Raw genomic sequence first — 13,974 nt, 5'->3', positions numbered from 1 at the left:
CTTACAATTGAAGAACTGGGAGCGAAGGACAGCTACGGGGGTGTGGTCACCATACTGTTCAGTGAGGAACTGGAACACGGTTTGGGCGTTGGCTCTAACGGCTTCGGGGGCGGCATGCACCTCTCGCCACGCTTCTCCATCCAGGGAGTTTAACACAAATTGAAGCCGCTGGGCTGCACTAAGGCCCTGTAGGTCGGCCAGGTACTCTAGTTGGGCCTTCCATTCAGACAATCGTACCTCGGATTCTGTCCCCCCATACTTTTGGATCCAGGGGCTCCCCATAAAAACGGGCATAGCACGGGGTTGGGCTGAAGGCCCCGCGTCGTCGGTCATTGGACGACCTTGGTTACTCAACTCGAGGTGGAAACCCTGCCGACTACGCCAAATCTGTCACACCCAGGGGCGGGCTATGCTTTGACTAAGCCACACCCCTTCTCAACTTCCACCTCGAGGAGGTCCCCAAAGCCAACCCAATGGCCAAACAACACGAGAACAAGTAAGTGATAAAACAATCTTTATTTAAATATCTAAAAATAGCTTGGGGAATAGGGAAAGGGCAATTAAAACTAAACTCTGACTCGGCCCTCCAGATGGGCTATGGCCGGGAAGAGGTCAGGGAGCAAGGGGGCCACGGGGATCCGGGCCGTGGGACTCGGGGCCCGGCCAGAGTCTTAGGTATCCGTAGCGCCCTCCTTCTTCCTCCTCTTCGCTGAATACAACTCACGGCAAGTACTGGTTCACACAGTTCGTTCTCGGGGTGCTCACTCGCTTTCTCTTCCTCCACAGGCAACGGCTGGGACACAAAGGCACAGTTAATTCGGCTTGGTTTTGCTCTCACCTCTTCGCTGATTGCAGCTCACAGTAAGTACTGGTTCACACAGTTCGTTCCTTGGGTGCTCACTCGCTTTCTCTTTCTCCACAGGCAGCGGCGTAAGTACAGGTTTCCTCGGTCTCTCCTCGCGTTATCCACTCTCTCTCCTCCTCTCTACAGGTATCAACTTGGACACAAAACACAGTTACTCTGCTTTGGATGGCTTTCACCTCTGGGCTGGACACAACGTACTGTAAGTACAGGGTTCGCTCTATTCCTCCTCGTGTTATTCACTCTCTCTCCTTTTCTCTCCACAGGTATCAACTTGGGCACAATAGCACAGTTAGTTTGCTTTGAATGACTCTCACCTCTGGGCTGAACACAGCGTACTGTAAGTACAGGTTTCCTCTGTTTCTCCTTGTGTTACTCTCTCTTTCCTTCACTCTCCACAGGTATCAACTTGGGCACAATAGCACAGTTAGTTTGCTTTGAATGGCTCTCACCTCTGGGCTGGACACAGCGTACTGTAAGTACAGGTTTCGCTCTATTTCTCCTCACGTTATCCACTCCCTCTCCTCCTCTCTACAGGTATCAACTTGGACACAAAACACAGTTACTCTGCTTTGGATGGCTTTCACCTCTGGGCTGAACACAGCGTACTGTAAGTACAGGTTTCCTCGGTTTCTCCTTGTGTTACTCACTCTCTCTTTCCTTCACTCTCCACAGGTATCAACTTGGGCACAATAGCACAGTTAGTTTGCTTTGAATGGCTCTCACCTCTGGGCTGGACACAGCGTACTGTACGTACAGGTTTCCTCTGTTTCTCCTTGCGTTACTCACTCTCTCTTTCCTTTTCTCTCCACAGGTATCAGATTGGACACAAAGCACAGTTAGTTTGCTTTGAATAGCTCTCACCTCTGGGCTGAACACAGCGTACCGTGCTATCTCCAGAGATCTGAAGCACGCTCACAACATATACTGTACTGAACTAGGCTAGAACCAGCAGTCTCCTTGTCCTCCCGCGACGAAGTGCGTGAAGGCGGGGGTTTATCTGACAGGACACACGGCAATACACAGCAACCCACAGCAATATACAGCACCACGTCAAAATTATAGGTTTTCACAGCACGAAGACTCACCCACCACACTCAGTGTACGAAAAGGACACCCGTCTTCCTTCACTTCGCTTGGTTCGGATCTGGCGATGGAATATGCGGCCTAGCTAGTGATGTCGTCGTTGTGACTACTTCAATAAGTATTCCTTCGGCTCTCCCACCACGCTATATTAGGGGTAGGGCCGCCCTCCTCCTCCTGGAGAGGTCTACACAACGCCAGGTCAATATACAGGGCACTTTCGGCTTGCTCTTAGTACTCACATCAATGCCGCTTCCAATCCCCTTTTTCACGTCGTCTCAATTCGCCGTATAATCCGTTCACTTCTCAACCTTTAAGGTTCGCGATGTCTTCACAATCATACAATTCCAGCCTGAGGGAGAGAGAGAGAGTTAGACAGCCACCAGCAGCGCACCAAGACGGGCACGACACAGTGCTTCACACACACCAGAAAGAGCTCCCAGACTGTGAAATAACTTGGCCTTAAGTACTGCCTTGTCCAGCGTATCCTCCAATCACCAACCGCTGTCCCTAACTAGGCACAGGTGCATCGAATTCCCTGATTTTCCCTCTTACGGCGCTACCGGAAGTTCCGGTGTTCTGTTTTTCCGGTCCGGGCGAAACTTCCCGAATTTTGGTTCCGCCCCTAAAGATCGTCACCTTGTGACAAACGAACCACAATTTTCACACTTGCAACAACATTCTCCCTCTCATCTGCAAATAGGCTAGTCTACCTGCAAGCTGTTTATGGTTGTACATAATACATTACAACATATGGCACAACTAATAATTAACCCACAAATTATAAATTATGAAATCATTTACTCACCCTCATTGTTTCTTTCATGACTTTCTGATTTCTAAATACAACTTCTGGAGAATAACAACGCAAATCGCTATTTGATGCAGTCTATCAAATCGTTTGCACATTGTACGCTTTTCAGTTGTTGCACACATATAGTCTATTAAGATTAAAGTAACATTTATATAAAATATGCTCTCTGTGTTACAAGCTGGTTACAAGTTAGTTATCTCGTAATGAAAATGCGTTAATGAAGTTCATTTTTATACACGTAGATTTCATACCTGTCAAGTTTTGAATTTGAAAATAAGGGAAATTTTCCGGCGCCCACCGCAAACAGTCCCACCACCCCAACAAAGCTCCAGTATCCCTTACATTTTAAGACAGGTGTTATAGCCCAAATGAAAACACAAAAGGGTATATATGAAGAGCATTTATTTAAAGGCTTATTTGCATATTTTCTGTTAATTTAACATTGCTTGTCTTTACATTTACATTTTATTTTCATTCCACACATTCTTTTCATTTCATATTGCTTTTCTTTTACAGTTTTTCTTTTTATTTCAAATAACTTTTCTTTTACTCTTTTAGTGAGTTGTTGTACAAATTTGTTGCAGACTTTGCATTCTTTAAAAAAGTAAATTCGCTGTCCCATTTATCCTGGTATTTACACATGGGTTTTGGTTCTTTGGCAGGTGTGCCTTCACTCTCTATCGTAGCATCCATCATCCGTCTCGGTTTTTTATTTTCTTGTTGTTGTTTTTCCCGCGTTATAACTCATGTCACCTGACCTCACACACCCCTCGCGACAGGCTACTACAGGTGGCAGTTATCGCGAGACTAGTGACAGAGCTCAGATTGGGAATGTTTTTATTATTATTATTTTATTAATAACGCAGGTTAAAATAAAAAAAATTAAATACGGGAGATTTACGGGAAAATACTAATACGGGAGGACGGCGGGAAAGAAGGGTGAAATACGTGACTTTCCCGGCCAAAACGGGATACTTGACAGGTATGAGATTTAAGTTAGAATTGCATTGCAATTTACAGTAGTAAAAAAAGAAAAAAGAAAAAATCTAGTCGCATCTCAAGTGCAAGAGAAGCTGTTCCTCGGTATCACCACAGTGTGGCGCAGGTCTGCAAGATTTTTAAGCACCATTTATGAGATTTGCTGTGTAATACATAGCCTACTGCATGACTCCATTGTAGTCCTTTTAGTTTGTGTTTGTCAATTCTTAAATGTCCTTCCACGTGTTCCTGTGTCTTCTACATTCCCTTTGTGATTGGATTATTAAAAGACTGTGATATTGAAGAACTCCTCGTCTCATGCTCTCCTAAGTGAATTGTGACAATCTACATTTATTGAGACATTTTCACACCCCCTCACCCCCCATATTCAACGCTTCTACTGAGCATCTGCAATTCGTTTGATTTCTTTTATACAATCTATTCATAATAAAAGCATTAGTTGTGTTGTGGTTTATAATTATTTTTAGTAGTCTGTGACATTTGTTCATTCATATTGAATTAAAGTTCACTCTTTAGCACTGAAAGGCTCTTTATATATCGAAGCACATAATGTAATGCAATCAAGCAGAGACATCTCTTCCATTCAGTGTCTGGACTACTCTGATACCAGATGCCATTATGCTCACAACTATTGTATTGTTCATGCAATCTGAAATAGCCTCTGGCAAGGGAGATATTATGATGTTATTTATAACTCTGAGTGGTAAAATGAAGCTAAGAGTATCTGATACTGTGCTTTACAGAAGCATGCAAGGCTTTATTAGACCCTGAAGTGAATACAATGATCATGATGGTAGTACATAGGCCCTTTCTGTGCTGTTGTCTCACAGGCACGGTCTCCTTTGAAAATAGAAAACTGAGCACACACAAGAGGACTGTCACTCACTGTAGTGAGCTGTGAGCTTATAATTACATTCCTCAAAGCCAGGTCAGGACCTCTGTTTGACTGCTCATCAGCAGTGTCTATTCTCATGCATTTCTCTTAAACAAATAACCCTCTCTCAATTTCCAGTGACAAGAAAACTTTTTAAACTCATAACATCAAGTCTGAAAGCAGCACAGCAATTATTGTTAATCCCAGACAGCTAATTGTCTTGCTCAGTTCTCGGCCCCATAAATGACAAGAAAACGAACAGTGTGCTCCAGGAAGTGGGAGTTGGATAAGGTCGATTTTAATTAGAAGGCAGATCAATTGTTGTTTCTGTTTACCCTTTACATTTATCTGGACTATGAATTAAACCTTTTAAAAGTCATACTGTAGACATGGTCTTTGAACCCAACCTCCTTTAAAGCAAGAGGAAATGTTTGTTAATGTTATATTAGGACCTGCAGATCCTCTGCCGTAACGTAGAGATAAGGCCATTGTCTGTAAAGCAGTGGTTCGCAACCTTATTGATGCAAAAGCTTACCATGGTTCAACACAATGTTAAAAGGCCCCACCCTTTGTTTTATTTATTTTTTAAATAAACAAAAACAATAGTTATTGGAAGGAAAAAATAATTTTACTTTCTTAATTTTATGTATTTTTAGAAATTAAACTTTATTTTAATATTTCAGGGGCTAGACTGTTTTATCATATTTCCCCCTGCTTTTCAGATAAAAAGGTTTCATGTGTACATCTGCTGAGGAATGTACACACCATCTTTAAAAGAAGTGAAAAAGCAGGCAAAAGGCACATTTGCACACTCACTTCCTCATATTGTGACCATACTGTGGATGCTAATTGACATAACCTTTGCAAGATTGAAAGAGCATAATCAAATGATTGCAGTAGCTCTCTTTACCCCCTCTCTTTCTCTGTTTAGTTTTACTTCCCTATACTTGCAGAGCTTGAATTTAGTTTCTGTAGAAAGATTAGTACAAGCATACCCAGGTAGCCAAAATGGTTTTGCACTATAATGGCCCAGATCCAGCAGGCAGGAGGAAATCATTCAGCCTGGCTGCGGTTGCCAGACTCGGCATGGACATGGGATGAATCGGCCCAAATACACTGGCCCGAGTCCGGCTGTCAAAACTGCAGGCATTGGGCCACAATCCTGCCAACAAGAATTGAAACACTTAGTCAGTACTGACCTGAGTCTATATATACTGACACAGAGCCAACACCACCAGCACTGGGCCACAATCACACCTACGAGAAATGAAACACGTAGCCAGTACTGGTCCGAGTCTGGGTACTGAAAAAGAGGCAACACTACCGGCATTGTGCAACAATCACGCCAATCAAAATGGTACACCTAGCCAGCACTGGTCCAACACTGGGTCACAATCATGCCGACACCTAGCCGGTACTGGTCTTGCTAGAATATATATATATATATATATATATATATATATATATATATATATATACAGACTTACACAGAATTACAACTTCCTAAATATGTGTATTAAAGACTCCTTCCAGTTTTTATATAAAACCAAATAAAAATGGCAATGAAAGTATGAGGGATTTTAGAATTTATTAAACAACAACAACAAAAACTCCAGGAGCTGCCTCAAGTAAGGCACTAAAAGAGGGACAGATTGACAGAAAGAGACACAAAAAGGTGAAGAGACAATGACACGTATGGTTATTCAGACAATCTCACACTGATAACATGAATGGTAACTCTGGTAAATGTTAAGAACATACCTTTGGAAGAATTTGTTTGCATTCGGGCCCACACTTTTCTTCCCCCATCTCTGTCCAACGTGACCAGCAGCCATCTTGTGATGAACTCTTCAATCTCCCCATCTGATGCACTGCCAATGCTTGCGTTTCTTTGCACTAATGAAAAAAAAAAGAGAGAGAGACTGGTCACAATACTATAGACTGGTGGCGTCAAACTCAATTCCTGGGGGACCGCAGCTCTGCAGAGTTTAGCTCCAACCACCTCCAACTCACACCTGCTTGGAAGTTTCTAGTAATCCAGAAGACCTTGATAGCTGGATAGTGTGCTTGATTATGGCTGGAGCTAAACTCTAGTACAGGGGTGGTGAACATCAGCCACTGCCATAACACAAACGAGTGTGCTGACTGCCTGGGTAATGGTGCATTATCAGAACACATGGCTATATGCAAAAACCTTTGTGATAGAATGTCTTTCTGTTGCTTGCATTTATATCAGTGTTGATGTCACCCAAGTCTAAATTACAGTGTTGAAGCAGAAATGGACTGCTTTATTGAAAAAACTGAAAACTTCAGCTATAGAGTCATACTCACCTTCTACCATGGGTCACACTGTCCATCATGGTAAATACTGCACTGTGATGGTGCTAAATAATAAGGACCTAAATAACGCACCAAAGGAAATTTAATTTGACTGGTTGTACTGATGCCACATTAGAGAAGTCTTGTGTCCAAAATGACCTTTAGTTATGGCTGTAGCAGAATTCTTCCACTGATGTTTAAAAATGTGTGCCTTCATTCAACATATCAAAGTGTCAGGCTTATGTATTCATATTTGCGTTTAAAATTTAGATGTTTACATATACCCCAGTGAATCAATGTGACAATGACACAGCTTGACCTTACTTGTCACACCCCCAACCCCCCTTTTTTAAAATGTCACATCTTAAAACCTTAAATATAATTAGGAAAATTGGTTTTAACTCTAATTTATAATTTCCTACTTAAGACAACATAAAGGGATTGTTCACCCCAAAAAAAAAAAAAAAAAAAATTCATCAATAACTCACACTCATGTTGTTCGTTCATATTCGAAATACACAGAATATATTTTGAATGAAACCTGAGAGACTTTTTCATGGTGGAGCGATGTTTTCCAGCTGTTATGGCAAGTTATCATATCCAAAGTTGCTACACTAAGACCAGTACAAAATACTACTGAAAAGAAATTGCATTTTATGCTGTCAAGATGCTAAGTTATTAAAGTGCCTGAAAAAGACAACTGCGTGCGGCTTTTGTAAGACAAGGCATAATAAATGTTAATGTCAAGGACTAACACATTCAAAGTGATTACTTGAGATTTAGATTATTGTAAGGGGCTGGCTTATAGCTGTGCTGCTTTGGTTGATCACAACAAGATTACACGTGCACTGTAGGGAATTTTCCCATATTGAGACACAGGTGGTGTGTTCAAAGATCATCTAAGCATGGTGTAATAGCTACACATTTATGTAAATTGCAATATGTGACTGTCATTTATTCAGACTAGAATACTAGAGTTGATGAAGAAGAGGATGATGTCGAGGAGGAAAAGAAAGCTGGGTGCATTTATTTAGCATTCTGATCTGCACAAGTTGGAGAAGTTTGCATTTTGTGATTTTTAAACTAGGCATAAATTAATAAAATAACTAAACGTGATCAACCTAAAACCATTTCTGTAATTCACACACTGTGCAATTAATCCTACCTAACATGCTTAACAAGTTTTTAAATATACTTTTATATTCCAATAATTTCATATTCAATCCTAAAATTAATGTAGCAACAACATAAAGAAAATATTTTTAATATTAGTTTAATGACATTTTTTACAGGTCAGTGTCACTGACACCAATATGTCTCTGAAATTGCCCCCCCCCCCCATATTTAGCCAATTAAACATTAAAGTATAATTGAGAGCTATCAGTTTTAACATTTATTGGACTTTAAAAAGTAACAGCTTCTAATTTAAGTAAACTTACAATCATCTTCACATAAACCGATTAAGCTATAATACCATGTGCCCTTCAGCAAGTAGGAAAAAAGCTGCAAATTGACTTAAGTAATCAAACACTAGATTTTAAATTACATACAAATGAATCTTTAAAGCTACAAAAGTTATTGATTTCCCATTTCTTGTCTTTTGTTCTTTGATGAACATACATCACAGCAGCTGGGTTATTAGGTTGTTTTGGCTGCTTTAAGAACTGCCGAAGCCGAGGCGAAGTTGGAGTGCGCGTCTGAAATGTCTTAGGTTTGATGTGGTCACAAAGACATTCTGCATCTAAATAAATTCAATTCTTGTCAGAAAAAATAAACAGAAGCAGCAGTTGTGAGCGGGGTGGCCAACCTTAGCCCCCCTATGTTAATTGTGTTAAATATCTTGAACGCGTTAAATTGAAAATAAAAAATTCACCTGCGTTAAGATGCTGATTTTGACAGCACTAAAATAATTCATTGTAAATTTAACTTTCCTGATTGGAAAGAAGTCCAAAAGGAAAGGCTGAGTTAAAATCATAAGTTAATTTGCTGAGTACTAATGAAATCAGATCAGAGATATTTGCAAGACATCAGTATTTTTAGTGCAAAATGTTGGACCTTTTTAACTTTACTTGGGTCTAAATCATTTTTGCAATAATTTTGGCAGAGATTATATTTCTCAAAAGGAACTTTTTTATGTTTTGGCAGTAAAAATTCAGATGTCAAGTTTCTCAGATCTGCATAATTATAATAAAATAATATCATCGGTGAGGCCTTAACAAACCTGAAAGTCCCAAAGTCTGGTCAACATTTGATGTCAGAATTTGCTCAAAGTCCCACATTCTTTTATCCACAAACAGTTGCTCTTTAGTAAAATTCACCTGCATTGTTTGTCTCACATGTACTATCCTAGACACATAAAATGCTACATGATGAATATATACATATTTTTGTAATGAGGTATGTACTGACGTTTGCTGCACCTTCCTTGGGTTGACAGTCATTTTTTGGGATTATCAATGTTATTTCGATCACAACTAGTTTTATAGATGATCACATGCTGTACACCCAGAAGCTTATACATCTCCACTGATTGAGCAAACTGCAATACATTCTTGTAATTACCAAAAAGGGTGGAAATGCAAACTGTGAAGTTATACTTAAAAATATTAATTCCAACACTAGTTTTAATTGGCAGATACTCTTGGCAGATACATTGCTGCCTGAATCTTTAGTTGATATAAGGACTTGTTGAATTTTGCATGTGCCTGTCTTTACAAATCACATCTAAGACGTGAAACGGCATGCCAAAATGGTCCACGGTGTATCTGCACATTTGTGTAAACAGTTTTGCAGACTTGCTCAGTGCTGCAGTAAACACAGTAAAGTGGCTGAACACTGTTTCTGCTGATAATGCTGATGGCTCGAATGACCCCAATCAGTCTGTGGTCGATGAACGCAGACACCATCAAATGCTCTAAGTATTCGATGGGTGTTATTGAATTTAAAGGGTCTGTAATTCTGCATGTATTAAAGAAAGCATGCTCTGAATCTTTGATGGAAAATGTCGAATTTAAAGCGGCTGGGATTTTTCGAGTATTATTGGAAGCAGCCATATATTGGTAAAGCTGACTAGTTTTGTATGCCAAAAGAGAAACATGCTAGAGCAAACATTTTAAATGTGATTTTATCCATCTGCCCTTTAGTGCATGTAGAGTAAAACAAAGATGAATGTCAGAAATGTTTAAACCTACGGTGACCAGGAGGGGACATGTTCCCTTTCAAGTTTTCTCTTGACATTGCAGAGCATCTGCTTTGGGAACTCCTCTCCATCCACATTTCCTGAAGTCCTATTGGCTCATGCCAGACCAATTGACTGGCCAATTGTTGTGAAGTATGCAAATTGCATGCAAATACTGATGAGCTCGGGGAGGCAGTATAAAATGCAATGCATGTGACAATTCTGTCAGAATCTTCTCCTTCATGTTGGCTTATGTATCAAGTATGAAGATGATATCCTACTGCAGTATCTGTGTGGGACCCATTGACCTGCCAGACAAACACGATCACTGCATTGCACCGGAATGTGGCTCGTTGCCTTTTCAGGTGACTGTTCCTTCCTCCTCCATCCGTTGCAGACTTCGTTGCCTTCGGCCAGTAAGGTTGTTAGGACTCAATGTCTATTTTAGCATCAGAGAAGGAGCACTGGGCGGACTAGGAGTGAGATCATCTGGACAGTGAGGGACCCCCAGACCTCCAAGGTGAGCTTGTCAGGATCATTGCTAAGGCTGTCCAGGAGCTTGAGCTCTCCTGCAATCCTCCAGAAGAGCAAACTTGACTCCTGATATTTTATATCCAGCTGACATCAAGTGGATTCAGGGACATCAGTCCCTTTCTTTCCGGACATCCACAACCAGCTGGTTAAGGTTTGGTCTGCACCACAATTGGCGCACATCCACTTACACAGGCCATCTTCTCCCATGTGGATGGGACAGGTCTGTGTGCATGCCCCCCGTTGAGGAGACTGTCCCCACAAACCTGTGTCCTGCTTCAGCCAAAACCACCAAGATGTGCAGGATGACAGCCCATCCGGCCAGCAATGCCTAGCCCTCGGCTGGGAAAGGAGCAACCACCCTGCATGCCATGGCGGTGCTACAGGTTTTCCATGCCACACTCCTGCAGTCCCTGGAGGGTGGGGCCATCACTCCGGACACTATCAATGATCTGCATGCGGTGACAGACTTCATGTTGATGGCAATGATGAGTGCTGCATAAGCGGTCGGTCTATCAGTGGGTTTCATGGTAGTTCTTCAGAGGTACCTATGGTTGAACCTAGCTGACCTTAAGGACGCAGATCGTAAGGTGCTCCTTAATGCACCTATCACTCCCTCTGGCCTCTTTGGAGATGCTGTGGAGTCGATCGTTGAGAGATTTGCGAAGGATCAAAAGTGTGCCATAGCTATGAGTCAGGTCATGCATGAGCACTCTTACAAGCCGTCTTCCAGATCTAGGTCTTATTTGGTGACCCCGCCCCGCTAAGAGGACGAAAAAAAGGCATGCCGCTGCTGCAGCAGACCCTCAGCAGGAGACAGATGTAAGGAGGAAAGTGTGGCCAGTATCCGTAAAGAAGGTAACACGGGCAGTGGAGGAGCCCTTGCTGTGTCTTCTGGTCACCCTCGGCCTCAACGCCATCTTCCTGAGGGTGTCATAAGGAGGGAGCACACTGGATGGACCCCGGTTGCACATAAACTACCTGGAGCTGGAAGCAGTGTTAGCATCTTAGCTGTTGAATATTTTTTTAATTCATATATTAATATCATAGAAGAAAAATTTGTTTCCTAGTGTCGTTGCCTTTTTTTTTTAAATAGGTCAAATTACTTTTTCTAAAGCAGTTTGAAATCATAATCATATCCATAGCGCCCATGCTCCCGAAGTGTACTGCAGTAAAATGCATTTATTAACAGAAAAAAATGTGCATATAACAATAGACAATAATCCGGTGTTGCTTATTAACAAAATAAAATCATGTTTTCATGTTATAACAGCACTCCTTACACACCATGTAAACAAGGGTCTGGGTCCAAATGCAGGTCTTTATTTATAAGTCACAAAAGTAAACAAAAAACACAACTGAATGCACCCCAAATGGGGAAAAACCAGAGTAATGTAAATCCTGAAAACAGGCCAGAAACAGGGATATGACACAAATACAGCCACTTAGTGCTTACAACTGTCAACATTCAACAACTAATAATCCAGCCCAGAGAGGTGTGGGAAAGGAGTGTAAATAGCTATTAGGATGGGCAACAGCTGTGTGTGTGATCGGGGAACCAGGTGTGTGGAGTTAATAAGGTAAAGGAGTCTGGGAGAATGGGAATTGACCTCTGGTGGTGAGAGGGAGAAACACCACGTCCCGACTCATGACAAGAATAAGTTTACACCTTAATTTAAACATGCATTTAATATTGTCAGAAAACTGAGAAATATTGCAGTATAATGTTGTTTACCTAAATTGCCAAGTCCTTGTTGGGTCAGTGGAGAGTTTACAGTGCAGGGGTTCACAGCGATTTATGTAACTTTCTATTGCTTGCAGCATCATTACTTGGGTTCATAAATCCAGTTACTGGCAGCAAGCCTCATTGGCCCTTCATGATGTAAAGTGTGGGTGAGAGTGTGAGTGGAGGAAATAAATGGAGATTCTTCTCTCTCTGACAGGCAGAGGGGTCTGACAGCATTTCCACGGATTTAATTGAACAGTAATGAACACAGAACTCTCTGTAATGTCAAGCTATCGCCTCCTTCCATTCACCTTATGTCCATAACATCGGTTTACTTTGTCTACATAGAGAGCTGCCCTTAGCATGCCATTTCTCAGCCTTGGGAAAACACTATCTACATTGCAATTTTTGGCTTTTGCGTAGTTGAGGTAACCATGGATACTACAGACATTCTCCATCAAGAGGTAGGAGATTTGTGTTTGATTCTGCATTGTCTAGATTACATTCATTTGAATGTTTTGATCCTTAAAGATCATTTAGACATGGCTGAGGAAAATCTTAATAGATTTTATATCACCTGGCTTTCTCTTCACCATCTGCAGTTCAGTTCATATTGCTTGAGAAATAGCAAGATGGCAAAAACACATAGCCAAACTCTGGGTGAACAAGAAAAGGACTTTCACCATCACTGACTTTTGGGCAAAAGGATAAGGGATAGGAAACACAATCCCACCCTCTGTCCATGTGCCAAGTAACCCTGGCAAGATATTTAACCAGACATCACCAAGCATCACCATAGACAGAGGTCGCTTTCATTAAGTGCTGCAGATTCTAACTTTCAGGCTTCAGTAAGTCTTTGTTTTCAGCAAAGGCTCACTGGAGAACCAAATTTCCTGAAAAACACAAACTGATTAAAAGCTCTTGATATGATTTGAGTTTACCACTCAAAAAGCCCACAAATGTTTTAATGTAACATTTTATTAAATAAAAAATACATTTCAGTAACTATTGCTATCTATTACGTACTGTTATGTATAAATGGAAGTGATAAAATATGATTCTTCATTGCGTTCATGTAGTGGTAACCTAAATTAAAATGTTATTTTTTGTGTGTGTGTTCAAACAGGGGAGAAAAAAACATGGCTTGATCAATTTAATGAAATTTTACCTTTTACTTGCTGTGAAAAGATTGTCCAGAAGAAAGGAGTGTAAAGATACATGCTAATGAAATGCTGCACAACAACATCCAGTGGGCCCCTTCATTTTAGCACAGTGCCTAACCTTTACTCAAAGACATTCTGCTTTCTGCTGTCTCACTCTGATGCACTTTTCATGTTCACTTTCTTCTATAATGGTGTTGAAGGAAACAGTCCCAAATTTAAATAAAACATGTTGTATATACACTAGAGCATGCTGTTCTCATTCAGCAAGAATACTGATTTAGGTTATTATATACAGTTTTATAACATCATATTGGTGTATAATTTAATCTAATAGACTTCATGCAGAAAACCGTCAGCTGAGAAAACGAGGAAACTTGTCAGCTCTGTAATTTTTTTTACTACCTTCATGCACCTTGCTTATACAC

The 13,974-nt window shown here is 40.9% G+C and overlaps 1 pseudogene; it reads right to left on the bottom strand.

Moving 5' to 3' along the window:
* Nucleotides 1–9,388: 9,388 nt before the first annotated feature.
* On the bottom strand, nt 9,389–10,004 carry LOC113096359 (uncharacterized; annotated as a pseudogene).
* Between the last annotated feature and the right edge of the window lie 3,970 nt (nt 10,005–13,974).

Source organism: Carassius auratus, unplaced genomic scaffold, assembly GCF_003368295.1.
Source record: "Carassius auratus strain Wakin unplaced genomic scaffold, ASM336829v1 scaf_tig00215912, whole genome shotgun sequence".
Lineage (NCBI taxonomy): Eukaryota > Metazoa > Chordata > Actinopteri > Cypriniformes > Cyprinidae > Carassius > Carassius auratus.
Note: the sequence above shows the minus strand (reverse complement) of the source record. Positions and strands in the feature narration are given on the sequence as shown.